Consider the following 18,895-nt stretch of genomic DNA (forward strand, 5'->3'; position numbering starts at 1 on the left):
TGACTAAATTGTGTGGGAAGAAAATGTAAAAGATGTTATGTGATGTCACGTATTTTGGGACAGCATTGCTTCATTATTTTGACATTTTTTACACACAGTAACACTGAGGAAAGATTTCACCCCATCAGTACCAGTTTATAACCAAAATACAGCAATTAACATCAGAAAGATTTCTAGTCAACCTTTGTGAAGGGCCTTCCACTCTGCAGGAATACGTGCTGCCACATTATAGGCTCACCTGGCCCGAGCCGGGAGAAGCAGGGGTCCCTTAAAACCCTGGTGGTTTTGTGCAGAGTTAAACAGTTTACCCATGCAGCTTTCCTCTCACCCCCTCCCTTCCATCCCTCTCTCCTCTTCTAACCCCGGATCCCTCTCTCACTTTGCAGGCCATTTTCTTTCACCCCTTTTTACAACTTCTGAACTCTCCCCATTCAACCTCTCACTTCACCTTTAATCACCTCTTACCAGTCCGTTTTTTCACTGCCCTCAACTCTAACAGTCTCTCGCATTTATCTCATGGCCTCTCTGGCCCGTCACCTCCCGTGCCCCTCAGCACCTCTCATTCACCTCGTCTCTCCATTCAAATTTTTGTTTATTTGTATCTTACACCTCTCCAGTCCCCCCATTCATCTTTCACATCTTCCCTTTGTTCTAACAGAAGCCCTCACCTTTGGCTCACACTCACTTCTTGCGTATCCACATTTCTCTTCGGCACTTCACATTTCTACTCATCCCTGACCTCTTCAATCGAATTCCTTCACTCCCTTCCTGTCCTCTCTCATCTCTCCTCACCAAGCATATGGGCCGGACCCGTATGCTCCTCTCGGCCTGTGCAACTCTGCTTATTGTTCCCTAATTCAAGAAGGCATGAGTTGTCTGTCTCGCTGTTTTGGTGCAGGCCGCGCAGTTATGGAACTTGCACCCTCCTTTGCTTCGTTCTACCAAGAATATATTATCCTTTAGGAAGATATAAAAACCTTTCTCTATGCTCTGTAGGTTACCCCATTTGGCTGGTTCTCCTTCACCTCTGTGTTTCTCATTTGCCTTCAGGCAGCAGATGGTTATTAGCCCCTGGACACCTTTTGGTAACTGTAGCGCACTACAAATGAAAAAAATAATAATAGGCAGAAGCAGGGGAGTCACTAGACCAGAACTTCGGATGCCAGGCCTAACACTGGTCGCACACGGTGCAACAGTCTTTTTTGGTGCCCCATCCCCGTTTCCTCCTTCTCCGTGAATTCGCTCACTGCCACTCACCAACAATGCATCTCATCTCTCTATAGCACCTTTCTGACAAACATTTAATTTTTTTACAGCGCTACTCACAGTTTACTCACACTCATTTCTGTATTCTGCATGGTACATATTCTTTGTAGCAGGCACATTAACCCTCTGCGCTGAGTGGGTGGCAGGAGTGCTCATATGAGTGCACGGTGAGCAGTGTGAGAGTAGGGTAAGAGGAGTGACTGCAGGGTGAGTGAGGTGGCGTATGAATTTGGGTGCGGATGAAAGTTCAGAATGGGGCGAATTAATGTATGATGACTGATGGGCTTGTTTGAGTGAGTTGCATATTGAGCAGTGAGGGGGACAGGTGAATGAAGTGTCACATGAGTGCAGGGTGAGTAGTGTGCTTGTGTGACTGCAGGGTGAGGTAGCACACATTCATTGTGAGTGCATTGTGATCGCTGTGAGTGCAGGGTGAGCGTGAAAGTGAAGGGCGCAAATGAGTGAGTTGTCTGAATGCAGAGTGCATTCCCAGACACTTGAAGTAACTCAGCATGTTATGGACGGCGGCGTAGGGTTTAAGATATAAGTTAAACTATAGCTATTATGGCATAAATAGGGGATAGAGGGGGGAGGAAATAAATAATGTGCTGATCCTGCAACAAACTTCCAGTCCTATGGTTAGGGTTGCTAGCTCATTATTTTGATGGCCCAGACGGTACAAAAATAAGCTGTCACCTAAAGCCATATTTTCAGCACTCATCTGTGCATACTTCGAACAGCAAATATAAATAGAAAGCACTTTTATTGTGTTCTAAGGCTGCCTCAATGATCCATGACTGGTAATTGAAGAGAACAAAGACAGAAAGTCACATAACAAATGCATACATGCTTTTTTATTTATAAGTCTATTTAGTGTCAAGAGGAGGTCTTTGCAGGCTCTTTAAACAAAACGCAGCAGGCATTTTTCTTTTGGCAACCGTACTTTATATTCCTTTTCATGAAATGCATTCTCACACTACAGCAGTAAATGTAAAATACAAATGTAAGGATTAGGCAGAGTGGGGACCCAGAGGGTACTGGAACCAGGAAAAGAAATTAACCCTCTGTAACCAGTTTACAAAGGCATGTAAATATGCAAATGGTCTTTAAAGACCTGTGAAAACTCGGGCCTGCTGGAGATAAGACTCCAGACACTGCCCAGCTGAGCCCTGTGGCAAAACAAAATTTGAGGGGGCCCTCTGCAAGGTGCATGGAGGGGCCCCCGCTCTGGATTCTACCAGGAGCTCTCAAACGAGAGTACCCCCCTGCAATTCAGCCCCCCCCCCGCACCGCCGGGTGTTGCGGGGGCCTGTGCTACACCACTGCACCACCATCCTCCAGGCCTGTGCCTCCTGCTGGGTGGGACTTTCAGTGCATCTCTGCCTCCCTCTTACAGATCTCTACCTCCAATGGGGCTTCAGCTGGGTGGGACCTCCAGGGTATCTTTGCCTCCCTCTTGCAGATCTCTACCTCCAGTGGGGCTTCAGCTGGGTGGGACCTCCAGGGTATCTCTGCCTCCCTCTTACAGATCTCTACCTCCAATGGGGCTTCAGCTGGGTGGGACCTCCAGTGCATCTCTGCCTCACTCTTGCAGATCTCTACCTCCAGTGGGGCTTCAGCTGGGTGGGACCTCCAGGGTAGCTCTGCCTCCCTCTTGCAGATCTCTACCTCCAGTGGGGCTTCAGCTGGGTGGGACCTCCAGGGTAGCTCTGCCTCCCTCTTGCAGATCTCTACCTCCAGTGGGGCTTCAGCTGGGTGGGACCTCCAGGGTATCTCTGCCTCACTCTTGCAGATCTCTACCTCCAGTGGGGCGTCAGCCGGGTGGGACCTCCAGGGTATCTCTGCCTCACTCTTGCAGATCTCTACCTCCAGTGGGGCTTCAGCTGGGTGGGACCTCCAGGGTATCTCTGCCTCACTCTTGCAGATCTCTAGCTCCAGTGGGGCTTCAGCTGGGTGGGACCTCCAGGGTATCTTTGCCTCCCTCTTGCAGATCTCTACCTCCAGTGGGGCTTCAGCTGGGTGGGACCTCCAGGGTATCTCTGCCTCACTCTTGCAGATCTCTACCTCCAGTGGGGCTTCAGCTGGGTGGGACCTCCAGGGTATCTCTGCCTCACTCTTGCAGATCTCTTCCTCCAGTGGGGCTTCAGCTGGGTGGGACCTCCAGGGTATCTTTGCCTCCCTCTTACAGATCTCTACCTCCAGTGGGGCTTCAGCTGGGTGGGACCTCCAAGGTATCTCTGCCTCACTCTTGCAGATCTCTACCTCCAGTGGGGCTTCAGCTGGGTGGGACCTCCAGGGTAGCTCTGCCTCACTCTTGCAGATCTCTACCTCCAGTGGGGCTTCAGCTGGGTGGGACCTCCAGGGTAGCTCTGCCTCCCTCTTGCAGATCTCTACCTCCAGTGGGGTTTCAGCTGGGCGAGACCTCTAGGGTATCTGGGCCTCCTTCCAGCCAGCGTTTGTTTCCACTGAGACTGTTCCTAGCTGACTTCAGGCAGTGCTGCTGTGTCACACAGATTCCCTCAGAAGATGCACTCTCACCCAGGGAGTCTCACTGAAGTCCAAAGCACCTGTGCCAGTCGGTGCCAATGTCCCTCTCTCCATCACCCTCTCTGGTTCTTTCCAGGTTCCATCCCCTGGTAGTGGGACAGGCTTGTGCTAGGACACAGCTTGGGTTGCCATTGCTGCGAAGGAAGGCACCCAAAGCCTGTGCCAGCACACTGGCAATAGAGGCTTGTGCATACACTGGCAATAGAGGCTTGTGCATGCCACCATCTCTTCAAGAGCGGGCAAAGGGCTACATTATGACACAGTGAATTGCCAATTAAGTTTTGATAAAGAGGGTGGAGCAAGTTCAACTCCACCAATGACCGGGTGCATGACCCTAGCACGCGTAGTGAGTCCTCTGCACTTGTGTATCACAGCAGGTTCGGATTACCAGCCAAGGCTGGTCTGATCCCTCCCTGGGCTGTTGTTTTATTTCCAGCGCTAACACTCTTGGCTCACTTCCCTGGCCTTGGCTCACCTGCTCCGCCGTATGTTTAAACAACTCATCTACACTTTATTTAGAGACGTAGTTTCCTGCTCTCCCTCCACTCACCCGGAAGTGAAGGTTAATAAGGCTCACCTGCAGTTCTTAGTATTCTCCGGTGCTGGCCCTTCATCTCACAGGGGCGTTTCTGCGAAATTATATTTATAGCTATTTCACTGACCTGATCTCCAACCGAACATGATGCAATGCCACAAGTCAAGTGAGACGGAAGCTATCCGTATTTCTGTTTATCATGCTGCTGGAGAAATAACCCCCTCACCAAACAGAGCAACAACGCAAACCCTTTTATTTCTCATAGCCATGTCACTGCCCTTGGAATTTTCACTGCCTCCCCCTGCCCCATGGCCTGTTTTGTATCGCAATTGGGCCACTATGTCAAAACCCCAGGTTTCTTAACCAAACCCCCGTCCCCCAACTTTTTTGCACTGTTAAAATGTGTACAGATATAATAATTAACATGCCTAATCTCGGTCCAAATCTCTTAAATATTGTTAGATATTTACAACGGCTTTAGGAGTGGTGGGGTGTCCTATTCAGCCTGAGGAGGTTGGAGGTCAAGTGTCACCATTGTGAGGAAATTCGATTTTCGATCTCGATCGTATTGAGCCGCCATTTTGTGTTCCGCCGCCATTTTGTGTTGCCCTCACTCAGGCAGCATGGCGAACGAGGTCTCTTCTGCTTTTCCTGCGGCATCGTGTCAAAATAGCCTACTGCCTCTGTTTATGAACTGGTGTCAGGGACTGGCCGAGTCCACTAATCCCTGTCTGGTTTGACTAATCCCTGTCTCAACTATCTGTTGGTTCACACCATTATTTCCTGACTTTATCTTATCTTCTGGCCTTCGCTATTCTCTACTTGTATTCTCTCATTTCACAACTGTCCTTCAAGGCATACAAATGTGTCCTGCCACCTGCAAATACACTATCATTGATTGACTTGTGGGGAGTGGTGACACACACAGTTGGAGGAGAGGCTGTGGGTTACTTGATATCTTGTTTTTAGGCTCTTTTTATTGGTTATATCTTGTTTTTAACCTCTTCCCATTGGCTAAACATGTATGTATTGGGAGTGTTCTTTGTTAATCTTATACTATCTATGTGCTATAAAAGATTGTGCGCCACGGAGTGAAGTGGCAGTCTCCTAAGAACATACCAAGTGTACTTCTGGGACAACTGTACTTAGCTGCAGCTAATAAACCTGATTTTCTACGCCCAACAGAGTGTCCTGTGTCTCTGTTCAGCAAAGCAGGTGAACTCAGAAGATTAAGGCGTACCCTGCGCCGCCAGGCTCATAAGTGGCCTAGGTTCTTCGATTGGTGCCCTCTGTGAGGCGGCTTCAGAGGTAGCGGTTTTGCCTGAAGGTAGTGAGGAGCCCCGCAAGAAAATTCTGGAGGAATCGCGAACCACGTCAAGCGACCCCTGTATGTCGAAGTGGTCCAAAGGTCTTTTTCAGCGCGGTTTCTCCTTCCTGACGGCTGCTGACGACTGCTCCCCTGACTGCCGCCTTGTTTTGGTCCTTTTTTGGTGATGTATGGTAATGCGAGACGTTAGACGGGCCTCTGTTGGCGTAAGAAGACACTTAGTTAAGTATTGGTGGTGGGTAGCTCCCACTATTTTGTTTTGTCTTTGGGTCTTTGATTCGGCTATTGCAAAAGCCGAAGCCGAGGGGTGAGTACATTTGTGCTGTGTTAATTGATTTAACCCCTTGATGTTTGTGAACAGTCCAGTGAAATAACGATGCCTGGTCTGAGTAAGTTTAGGAAATTTTGTTGTTTTGGTTGTGATAGGAACTCCCGGCTGAAGGACTCTTGTCCAATTCCTTCGATTGGAACTCCCACTTATGAGCTTTATTCTAAACATGGTGTTGGCCCCATTGCCTTTAATGAGGCATGGATCCGATACACAAAGAACGATGGTGTTTTGCAGTGGCCACAGAATGGTAGCTTTGAGCCTGACATATTAGATAATTTGGAAGCAATTTTGTTTAAAAGAAAGCCCGGCCGGCAATGTTTGACTCTTTCCGCCTCTGGCGTAAGGAAGCCAAACAGAGAGAAATTAAGCAGGCAAAACGAGATAAGAAAGCACAAGGTATAACGATTATACAGGCTGCCCAGCAGTTTAAAGATAATGAGATTGATCGTGAAATGGAAATTTCAGAGAGACAGCATCGTATGGCGATAGATAAATGCTATCCGGTGTTGCCTATTTCCCCTTCTGATAAAAGTAAGGAACTGGAGGAAGACCCTTTGATGTCTCACTTATTGAGATTGCCTCCTCCCTGTGCACAAGGTGCTAATGCACCGCCATTATTACAACCAGTTCAGCCATTAGTTGCGCCTCCGCCTGCTCCGGTTCTTCCGCATTTGCCCCTTCAAGCATTGGCACCCCCACTTCCTTTGCCACTAGTTGCTTTACCTCCATCTCTTGAACCACAATCTCCTTTGCCTTCGGCTCCTCTTATAACTGCCAGTTCTTCTCCTATTAGTTCGCCCAATACCTTGTCCCCTGTCCTTATGTCCAATTCTCCTACTGTCCGTAAACGGATCACCGATACTGTCTCTGGGTTTCTGTCTCCTTTCTTTGAGACTCTTAATATGTCTCCGGCTTTTTCTCGAAGACAGTCTCGTAGTCAGCTTCCAGCCTTCGATGAACGGGTGGTATTGGACTCTCTCGCTCGCAAATGGATCGAGAAGGGTCCCCAGTATAGTGTGAATGATATCATGGCCACCTTTCATCAGTGGGAAGCGCCCACGCAGAGATATGTTTTTAATGTTATGTGTGACACTCTTGTTAAAGAATGGGAGGATATGGATTTGGGTTCAGTTCCTCAGGGTCTGTTGGATGTTCAGGCTAATTTCGATAAGGGACTCATTGTGGGTCCTAAGGTTGAGGACGCCGTAAAGACACTTGTCACTTTTAGATCCCTATTTTCCTTGCAGACTTTCCTTGATTCCGATCCTGCTGTTAGGCTGACATTGAAACATTATCCAATGAGAGAGGTTCCTCCAGTGTGGAAAGAAGCGGTTGCAGCAGCAGGTGCTAATCCAGCCGTTCCCGCACATTTCCAGCGTATATGGGTACATGTCCCCTGGAAAAGATCTGAAGTTTTGGCTCTTAAACAGTCTCTACCGGATCCCCGTAAAAACCCTGCTGGTTATTATAAAGAGGTGTCCCAGACTGTTGATGCCTGCATTATGAATTTAGCCGATATTGATATGTTGATGGAGAATGTAGTCCCACAAGCATTATGGGCTCGAATTCGGAGAGAGAATCACGCCCAAGCATTAGGTGGTGATTGGAATGCTATAATTGCCGCAGAGAGAGCCCAAGTGGGTGGTGCTAAGCCTGATGCTTTGATTTCAGAACTACCTGGTAGAATTATTACTTTAATGAAAACGATGATGCCCGCCTTGCGAGTTAATTGGGATAAACTAACTGCGTGTAAACAGAAGAAAGATGAGAGTGTCTCTGATTTCTTCACTCGTTTTGAGGAGACGTTTATTGATCACAGTGGTCAGGATATGACTACGGAGGGTGGACAGCGATTATTTGTAGATAAATTCATATTTAATTTGCTTCCCGAGCTGTCACATAAGTTGAAAGACTCTGAAAGTTCAGGGGCTGTTTCTTCCTCTGCTCAGATATTGGCTACTGCTCAATATTATGAGAACAGGGATAAAGAGGAGAAAGATAAGCAAGAGAAAAATACTAAAGAATTAAAAACAAAGGTTCTTCTGCAACAGGCTTATCCTCCTCGTCTTGCTCAGCGCCAGTTTCAACAGCCTCCACAGTTTCAGAGGGTGTATCAAAAGCCTGAGCCTTTTATTCCGCGACCTTTATTAGGTCCTAACCAATGTGCCTATTGTAGAGAGGAGGGTCATTTTAAGAATAGTTGCCCGGTTTTATTACAGCGTAGTGAAGGACTATCTGCTCCACGAGGTCGAGGTATTTATCAGTTAGCACCCAGGGGTAGAGGTCGAGGTGTGTTGACCCAAGAACAGCGTTCCCTTCCCCCTCCAAATTCTATGAACGACTTCGATCAGCAGAATACTCAGTCTACACAGTATTACAATGACGATTATCATGTTGAAGGTGAAAATGAAAGCCTTCACGCTAACTAGGACAGCCATAGACAATGTGAGGGAGTTGTATCGATTCCAGTAGATCAGAGTGGACCTTATGTTAATGTCACTACAATGGGTGTTTCAGAGCCATTTCTTTTAGATACTGGTGCGATGAGAAGTTCTATCATTCACTCTAAACTCCCTGGGGCACCTTTGTCTGGCTCAACGAATGTATCAGTAGGATTTTCTGGCGCCCCAGTTCGTAATCCGGTCTCTAGCCCTCTGCCTATTTCAATTGGCCCTTATGATTTGGAAGCTCCTCTTCTTTTAACGACTGGTTGCGGCGAGAATCTGTTGGGTTTGGATCTATTGAAAAGATTGCATGCAATGATATATTGTTCTCCTTCTGGTGTACATCTTACTTTGGGGCAGAAATTGACTTCTCCAATGTATTTGTCTAAAGATCAATTCCCACCTGAATTGCTCTCTCTTCCTGCAACGCTTTGGGCTACGGGTCCAAATGATGTTGGTTGTCTTGAGATTCCGCCTTATGTTGTTACTCTCAAGCCCAATGTTAAATTGCCACGCATTCCTCAATACAGAATTTCCAATGAAGGTGAAAGAGCGCTTTTGGATATCATTTAAGATTTGGTTCAGAAGGGTGTGATTGAGGAAACGAGAGGAAATGTATGTAATAGTCCTATTCTTCCTGTTCTTAAACGCACTGATCCTTCTAAGCCTCCTGTTTATCGTTTTGTGATTGATCTTCGGGAGATTAATAAAATTGTTGTCCCACAGTTTCCTGTTGTTCCAGATATTACTGCCCTGTTAACTATGATACCTGCCTCAGCGGCTTGGTTTTCTGTTATTGATCTGAAAAATGCTTTCTTCAGCATTCCCATTGCCGAAGAGAGTAGGGATATTTTTGGTTTCTCTCTAGGAGGCCGAAGTTTCCGGTTCAAGCGCGCACCCCAAGGCTATTGTGAAAGCCCCTCCATTTATAGTCAAGCTCTGAAATGTCCGCTTGATGCTTTCCCTTTGCCCCCAGGTGCTACTCTTAATCAATATATGGATGATTTGTTAATTGCTGCTGATTCAGAGGGTGTCTGTAGGAATGTGACTGTTGCATTGTTACGACACTTGTCTGATCTTAATCATAAGGTTTCGCCTTCTAAACTACAATATGTCCGTCGAGAGGTTACCTATTTGGGTCATCTCTTATCAAAGGAGGGAAGGCGATTAACCCCAGAACGAATTCAAGCAATTGCGCAAATGTCTGTGCCATCCACACAAAGAGAGGTGCGTGCCTTTCTGGGCATTACCTCTTATTGTAGGCAATGGATCCCAAATTTTTCTTTGTTGGCTAAACCTTTGTTAGCACTCACTTTGAAAGAGACACCCCAACCCCTTCCTTGGACTGACGAATGTCAGAACAGTTTTACTGATTTACGTGCTGCTCTGTGTTCTGCTCCTGTGTTGGGTACTCCGGATTACAGTAAGCCCTTCACGCTCTATGTCCATGAAAGAGAGGGTTGTGCGTTGTCAGTCTTAACACAACGATTTGGAGATAAACAGCAGCCATGTGCCTATTTTTCAGCTACATTAGACCCAGTAGCCAAAGCATTGCCTAGTTGTCTTAAAGCTACAGCAGCAGCAGCGATTTCTATTCGTCAGTCTGCTGGAGTGGTGCTAGATAATACTCTCATTGTTACGGTACCACATGCAGTGGATACCTTGCTAAATAGGACGAAAATGCAGCATCTTACAAGTGCTCGCTTGTCTGGATATGAGCTGACGCTTTTGGCTAGTAATGTGCACATCAAACGATGTAACACTTTAAATCCAGCCACTTTGTTACCTCTTCCGGAAGGAAAAGATATTCAAGAACAACATGATTGTTTTCTCCGTACTGAGGAGGAGACAAAAGGTAGAATTGATTTGAAAGATATGCCGCTAGTGGATCCAGATGGGACCCCATGGGTGGATGGGTCTTGTTTCAAACTCCCGAATGGTGAGACAACTTCAGCTTATGCTGTTACCACCTTGCATACAATTGTGGAGACAGCACGCATCAGACATAATTCAGCTCAGGCGGCCGAACTGATAGCTTTGACCAGAGCATGTGTGTTATCTAAAGGAAAGAGAGTGAATGTGTATACCGACAGCCAGTATGCGTTCGGTGTGGCGCATAGCTTCGGACGTTTGTGGAAGAAAAGAGGATTCCTTACCTCCCACGGTACTAAAATACAGCATGGTCAATTGGTAACTGATCTTCTTGAGTCACTTGCCTTACCTACCCAGATAGCAATTGTGAAATGTAGTGCGCATAAGAAGATTACTGATGATGTTGGTCGCGGAAATGCTTTTGCGGACGAGGTAGCAAAAAGGACAGCCAGAGATGCTACAAGTCGCATGTATGTTGCGGGCCCTGCAAATTGGGTCAGGGAAAGAGGGATGTGTGAGGACACAATAGAAAGTGTGAAATCGATTCAGGAAGAGGCTACAGAGAAAGAGTTGAGAAAGTGGAAAGAGAGTACAGGAATGTTAGACGAAACAGGATGTTGGATAGAATTGTCAGAACACCAGCGTTGGCTGTTACCAGACGCCTATGTACTGCCTGTAGTTACTATGGCGCATGGTCCAGCCCACATCAGTGCGAAAGGAATATGTAAACTTCTGGCTCCAGTGTGGCTGAATGAAGGAATTCCAAAATGTGCAGATAATGTGGTGAAGCATTGTATCATTTGCTTGATGTACAATCCGGGAAAAAGAACCTCAACTCCGGCAGGTCATTTTGCTCCCCCGACATATCCTTTTGAGGTGTTGCAAATCGACTATATTCACATGGAGCGATGCAACAATCTCAAATATGTTCTAGTGGTGGTATGTGCCTTTTCCAGATGGATAGAGGCTTACCCTCTGAAAGACAACACTTCTTTGTCCACTGCCAAGGTTCTTCTGAAAGAGTTCTTTCCTAGGTTTGGTTTCCCGCGCATTGTCTGGAGTGACAATGGGAGTGAATTTGTGGGCCAAGTCATGCAAAGAGTTTGTGCAGGTCTTGATATAAAGCAGAAATTCCATGTGGCAAGCCATCCACAGTCAGCGGGTTTGGTAGAATGTTATAATGGCACTCTCAAACTTAAACTTGCAAAGATACAAGCCAGCACAGGTCTTGCCTGGCCCGATGCTTTACCTTTGGCTCTCCTGTCCACTAGAACAGCTGTGCATTCTCGTTTGGGACTCAGCCCATACGAGGTTGTTTTTGGGCGCCTAGCTAATGTATCGCCCTAGAAAGTACTCTGACATACAGTATCCAATGCTAATTGACTATTTACATGACCTCACCACTAAATTGCGTGTTCTTCACCAACAGGTTCAAAACACTTTGCCAGAGGCCTCCACAGACCCAGGTCATTCTATCCAACCCGGGGACTGGGTCTGTGTGAAGAATTTTCAGAGGACAAAGAATTTGGAACCACGTTGGAGGGCGCCTCGACAGGTGCTCCTAACTACACGTACAGCAGTGAAAGTCGAAGGGAAAAAGAACTGGATTCACGGCGTGCACTGCAAGAAAGTACCTCTGCCCTTGCCTTTTGATCAGTGGGCCCGTAAGGGTATAGATGATTCTGAAGGCGAAAAGGTCCCCCGATTCATACCTTTTAGTGATGCACGCCTGACTGGAACTCGTCGGAGAAAGAAGATGACGACATTCTACAAGAAGCTGTACCGTCTCATCTCCGCTTGAACACCACAAAGCCACGGACACTGTTTCAAGATCGAACTATACCAAATAAAACTAGGTACAATTTAAGACCTAGACTGATTAAAGACACCTAAGATTCCCATCTCTTCTGTTACATTTATCATCTGTCCAGGTTGCAGGGTCACGGTAGGAGTCTTGGTTTGTGACCTGTATAGTGGCTAGGCCCTCAGGACTTGCAGTGTCATAGGACGGCTAATAATCACAGCCAAGTGAGTGAGGAAGATTGCCGTGAGCAACCCCTTTAGAGGATGGATGTTAAATTAGAAAAGAAAGATAAGAAGAAAGAGATGAGAGAAAAGTATTGTAAACTAATGTACAGTCATTGTGGTGTAACGTTATGTGTTTTTATATTATTGTGTATTTTAAGTGGCGTGTATAGGTTGGATTGTTCATGCTATGCAGCAAAAAGTTGTCCCTACTTCTATCTCTTTGCCTTCTTATTCTACTGTCTCTCCACATCTATTTCATACACTTCCTCAGCATGAACTCATGAGAAGAACCGAATACTACAATAATTCATTTGTCCAGTTATTGCACCAGCACCAATTAGTAATCAATACAACCGACTGTTGGGTGTGTGGACTTATGCCTCATACCACAGATAAAGGGATGCCATATTTAGTCCTCCCGTTCTCTTATGAAGGTTCCGCTTGGGCTTATTTTGTAATATTCTCTAACGCATATCAGAGCCGATTTAAACGACCTGTCAGTTCATATATTGGTGGACCAGATTTTAGTCATAGTTCGTTGATAAAGGGAATGGTAGCTATGGCTAAAATCATGGAGAATAGTAAAATTTCTGTTGATGAGAGAAAAGCATATACTGATTGGAACGTCACTCATTACATCACTAGCCTTAGTGATAAGGTTAAACAGGGAAAATCTCCACCAATATGGACTGTTCCTCATCAAGGCAATTTCTGTTTGAAAATAAATGCCCAGACTGCTGACACCGAACAAAGAAAAAGCTTTTGTTCCCACACATACATCCACTCATCTCAGAATTCGCCGCCGCTAGTACCATCTCAGGGCACGTATTTTATCTGCCACGATAGAGCCTATACGTGGTTGCCGACTGGTTTCTCCGGAACATGTTATATAGCTTTCCTTCTTCCCCCTACATACACTGCCTCTTCAAATCATCATAGAAACAGATATGGTAGAGGAATTATTGATTCCAAAGACACAGCAGGACAAGAGGGAGGAGATTTCCTCAAAGGATTTCTTCCTTTTTGGGGTCCAATGGACAACAGCAGAAATATGAGACAACTGGTTTGTGTTGTAGAGACTACTATAGACATTACTGTAGGAGCCTTAAGTAATATCACAGCAGAACTACAGGCGGATCGTCTTATGACATTACAGAACCGAGTTGCCTTAGATGTTGTTCTTGCGGACCGTGGTGGAGTCTGTAAATTGATCGGATCTGGTTGCTGTATTTATATAGACGATGCTCCGACGGTATACCAAGCCATCTCTAAATTACATGTAATCTCTGAGTCGATTCATCAGGACGAAAGCGATTGGTCGTTATTGGGATGGTTTTGGGGACTACTGTCAAAATGGGGATGGAAGGTATTAACATTTCTTGGAATGGTTTTGGCCATCATTTTCTCCTGTTGTCTCTGTATGCACTGTGGCCCCGCCATCTGCGGCCTTTGTGCTACTGTGTGCAGCCCAAGACCCAAGACCTAAGTCACAGAGAACAGAGAACATTAAAATGATGTTACAGCAACAGCATGATGACCTCATGGCCATCGACATCGACTCAGATTAACGTGAGTTTGTGTATTTTGCCTGAGTTCTGGCAAAAGGAGGGTCTGAGGAAATTCGATTTTCGATCGTATTGAGCCGCCATTTTGTGTTCCGCCGCCATTTTGTGTTGCCCTCACTCAGGCAGCATGGCGAACGAGGTCTCTTCTGCTTTTCCTGCGGCATCGTGTCAAAATAGCCTACTGCCTCTGTTTATGAACTGGTGTCAGGGACTGGCCGAGTCCACTAATCCCTGTCTGGTTTGACTAATCCCTGTCTCAACTATCTGTTGGTTCACACCATTTTTTCCTGACTTTATCTTATCTTCTGGACTTCGCTATTCTCTACTTGTATTCTCTCATTTCACAACTGTCCTTCAAGGCATACAAATGTGTCCTGCGACCTGCAAATACACTATCATTGATTGACTTGTGGGGAGGGGTGACACACACAGTTGGAGGAGAGGCTTTGGGTTACTTGATATCTTGTTTTTAGGCTCTTTTTATTGGTTATATCTTGTTTTTAACCTCTTCCCATTGGCTAAACATGTATGTATTGGGAGTGTTCTTTGTTAATCTTATACTATCTATGTGCTATAAAAGATTGTGCGCCACGGAGTGAAGTGGCAGTCGCCTAAGAACATACCGAGTGTACTTCTGGGACAACTGTACTTAGCTGCAGCTAATAAACCTGATCTTCTACGCCCAACAGAGTGTCCTGTGTCTCTGTTCAGCAAAGCAGGTGAACTCAGAAGATTAAGGCGTACCCTGCGCCGCCAGGCTCATAAGTGACCTAGGTTCTTCAATTGTTTGTCAGGATGGAGAAGCAGCACGTGCAGACTTGCACCTTGCCCGGTACTCAGCCATTAGCCCCCACCTCGAGACGCTCGGCATTAGTATGAGAATGCAGTCGTTTTGGGTTTCTGGTGTCCGGGCATTCACTGAACTGTGCTGAGGGGGCCCCCTGGAACTTGCCCCCCCCCCAGCAACGGTGGGGCTGCAGGGGCCTGTGTTACGCCACTGGCTGAGCCCCCAGCAGCTCGAGTTGCACTGCAGCAGCCCGGGCTGAGAGGGGACACAGGATGGGGGAAAAGGGAGGGCTGAAGCCCTTGGGCCTGGGCAGAAGTGTGACTGGGAAGGCGCGACCCCCTTTGCATCGCTCCACGGCCCCCCTGGGGGTCGCGCCCCACAGTTTGAAGACTGCTGCCTTAAGGGGTTGTTTGTACTGATACAAAGTGCCCACTATAATTAGTGGACAGCGTATATCAGGCCAACTTCTCACATTGGTGTGCAGCATGTGGGATTCCAGCTTGCTATTGTTTTACCAGATAATCTCAATTTAATTGATCAACTGAAAACCACTAAAGGTACCTTAGGTACATATAATATCAAGTTTAGTATACAGTAAGTTCTACTGAACTTAGAGTTGTGTGTTAAGGGATAGCACACCCTTTCTACAACTCAAGAGAGTTTAGTAGGCCACACTAGTGTAGGTAGTGTAATACACCACACCACATTAGTAATGTCTAATCAGTCAGAAGCCAGTGAGCTTCTACCCTATAGATATGAGGATCTCTCCTTTGCACAGCTTAGGGCCTTATGTTCCATTAGGAAGCTGAAGACAGGGAAAAGCCCAACCACCCATCAACTCATAAAGATACTCAAGCTGGATGATCTCCCAGGACCTAGTGGTTCTGGTGGAGTAGGCAGAGTGGGTGGGGCAGCAGCTGAGGGTGGCCCTGGGGGTGGAAACTCCCCTGACCCTACCTCTAATGCTGACCAGACTGATGACAATGATCAGGATCTGGTGAACCCAGCTCCCCTGGATGAGGATGAGGAGGATGACAACAATACTCCCCTCTTTGTTCCTCCAGGTAGAGTTGAAAGTAGGGCTAGAAGGGATAGATCTCTCTCAAGGGTATCTGTCCAGTCTAACTCTTCCATAGGGACCTCTGTTTCTTCTCATAGAGGGAGGTAAACCTCCCAGGAGAGGAGAGAGAGACTGCTGAAGTATGAGCAAGACAAGTTCCAACTCAGAAAGCAGCAGATGGCCCTAGATAGGGAAGCCCTAGAGCTCTACAGAGCTAGTAAAAAGGAGGGACTAGAGTCCCTTGGTGGCAGCAATTTCCCTAGAGAGAGGGAGAGGTCTTATGACCATAGAAACCTAAGTAAGATTGTCCCTCCCCACCAGAGTGGGGATGACATCCACAAATGGATAACTGCCTTGGAGAAAGCCTGTAAAGTACAGAAGGTCCCTCAAGGTCAGTGAGCAGCAATCTTATGGCTCTCGTATTCAGACAAATGTAGAGACAAGCTCCTCACTGTAAGAGAAGAGGATGCTAATGATTACAGGTCTTGAAAAGTGCACTAATAGATGGGTTTGGCCTAACCACTGAGCAATACAGGTTAAAGTTCAGAGATACCCAAAAAGCACAAAATCAAGACTGGGTTGACTTTGTTGACTGTGCTGCTAAGGCTCTGGAAGGTTGGTTATTGGGCAGTAAAGTGTGTGACTTCATAGGATTGTACAATCTGATAACGAGGGAGCAGATTCTTAATAACTGTCAAAATCAGCTGTTGCACCAGTACCTGGTAGACTCTGATCTGACCCCTCCCCAAGAATTGGGAAAGAAGGCAGACAAATGGGTCAGAACCAGGGTGAGGCAGAAGGTACAGAACCAAGGTGGTGACCCAAAGAAGCAGGATTCTAAGAACTCTGACAAGGGTGTGGACAAGGGTAAAGACCAGAAGTCTTCTCAAGGGCCCCAAAAGTCTTCTTCTAATGGGGAGTCACAATCAAACAAGGGAAAACGTCAAAAGAAACCTTGGTTCAAAATCTGTAAACAGAAAACTCACTGGACCAATGACTGCATCAAGTCCAAAGAATCTACTCCAGCCACCATTGCCCCTAAGGCAACTTTTTCCCCTAGTACAGCTACAATAGGTGGTGGCAATGTCCACAATAAGGGTGTAGTAGGGTTAAGTGGGTTCTGAGATGGACTCTGGCCTGGTCAGAGTTCCAACTCAGGCTGTGCTTGTCTGTGATGGGGGCATGGATATGTCCCCCTTTGTGAGTCCCAGTAATCTGGGCAAATACAGACAACAGCCTTTAATAAATGGAGAAGAGGCTTGGGCATTCAGGGACACAGGAGCAAGTGTCACAATGGTAACGAAAGATCTTGTGGATCCTGGGTAGATTATACTTGGTGAAATGTACCAAGTGAGCAATGCTAGCAATGTCAGAACAGACCATTCTCTGGCAGTTGTTAACTTCTCCTGGGGAGGGGTAACTGGCCTTAAGAAGGTTGTGGTAAGTGCAGACCTACCAGTACAGTACTTGCTTGGCAATGATCTAGAGACTTCAGCTTGGGCTGAAGTGGAGCTCAGGACACATGCAGAAATGTTAGGGATCCCTGCTCATGTCTTTGCTGTGACTAGGTCAGAGGCCAAAATGTCTAAAGCTGGACAGGCCCTGGATTCTGGAAAAATGGACCAGGTGCCTCACAAGGGGAGGAGCAGTAGGGTTATGGCAGAGCCTTCCCACCTGACTCAGAATGCTGATCAGTCTCCTCAGGGAGATGATCTTGAGCCTGAAGAAGGAACTGTCCCAGAGGAGCTTGAACCTGACCAGGTTGAGTTCTTGGAGACAGGGGGCCCTTCCAGGTCTGATCTGAGCCAGGAGCATAAAACCTGCCCCTCTTTTGAACCCCTCAGAAAGCAAGCTGCTGATGAGACTGCTGGGAATGCTAGCGGCACCCATTAAGTTTATTGGGATGATGGACTCCTTTACTCAGAGTGTATAGACCCCAAGCCTGGTGCATCCAGGAGGTTAGTTATACCTCTGAAGTTTAGGGGCTTCCTACTGACACTAGCCCATGATATTCCCCTAGCAGGATACCTGGGCCAGAACAAGACTTGGGACAGAATTGTGCCTCACTTTCACTGGCCCCACATGTCTGAAGACACTAAGGAGTTTTGTCGCTCCTGTGTGACCTGCCAAGCCAGTGGCAAAGCAGGTGGCACTACAAAGGCCACCCTGATACCACTACATGTGGTGGGGGTACCCTTTGAAAGGGTAGGGATTGACATTGTTGGTCCCATGGATCCCCAAACAGCATCTGGGCACAGATTTATGCTGGTGGTGGTGGATCATGCCATCAGGTACCCAGAGGCAATTTCTCTAAGGACCACTACAGCACCTGTGGTGGCAAGAGCTCGCCTGAGTATATCCTCAAGAGTAGGCTTTCCTAAGGAGGTAGTATCTGACAGGGTGGCAACCTTCATGTCTAGTTACTTGACTGGTATGTGGAAGGAGTGTGGAGTGAACTACAAGTTCACCACACCCTATCACCCACAATGCAATGATTTAGTTGAAAGGTTCAACAAAACCTTAAAGGGCATGATTAAAGGACTCCCAGAGAAGCTTAGGCGCAAATGGGACCTACTCTTGCCCTGCCTTTTATTTGCATACAGGGAGGTGCCTCAAAAGGAGGTTGACAACAGCCCTTCTGAACTTTTGTTTGGTCACCCCGTCAGGGGTCCATTGTGTTTGGTGAAGGAAGGATGGGAGTTACCTCTCAAGCCCCCAAAGCAAAACATAGTGGACTATGTACTTGGTCTCCGCTCCAGGATGGCTGAGTACTTGAAAAAGGCAAACAAAAACCTTGAGGCTAGCCAGGAACTGCAAAAAGCCTGGCATGACCAAAAGGCTGTACTGACTGTTTACCAGCCAGGACAGAAAGTGTGGGTGTTGAAGCCTGTGAAGAATAAGATCTACAGACAACCTGACCATGTCGGGGACTGTATAAGGACAGAAGTCCAAAAGATGTTGGATTTGGGAGTGATTGAACCCTCAGTTGGCCCTTGGGCTTCTCCAGTAGTCCTGGTACCTAAACCTCACACCACAGATGGCAAGAGAGAAATTAGGTTTTGTGTAGACTACAGGGGTCTCAATGCAGTCACTAGGACTGATGCCCATCCCATCCCCAGGGCAGATGAGCTAA

Source organism: Triturus cristatus, chromosome 6, assembly GCF_964204655.1.
Source record: "Triturus cristatus chromosome 6, aTriCri1.1, whole genome shotgun sequence".
Taxonomy (NCBI): Eukaryota; Metazoa; Chordata; class Amphibia; order Caudata; family Salamandridae; genus Triturus; species Triturus cristatus.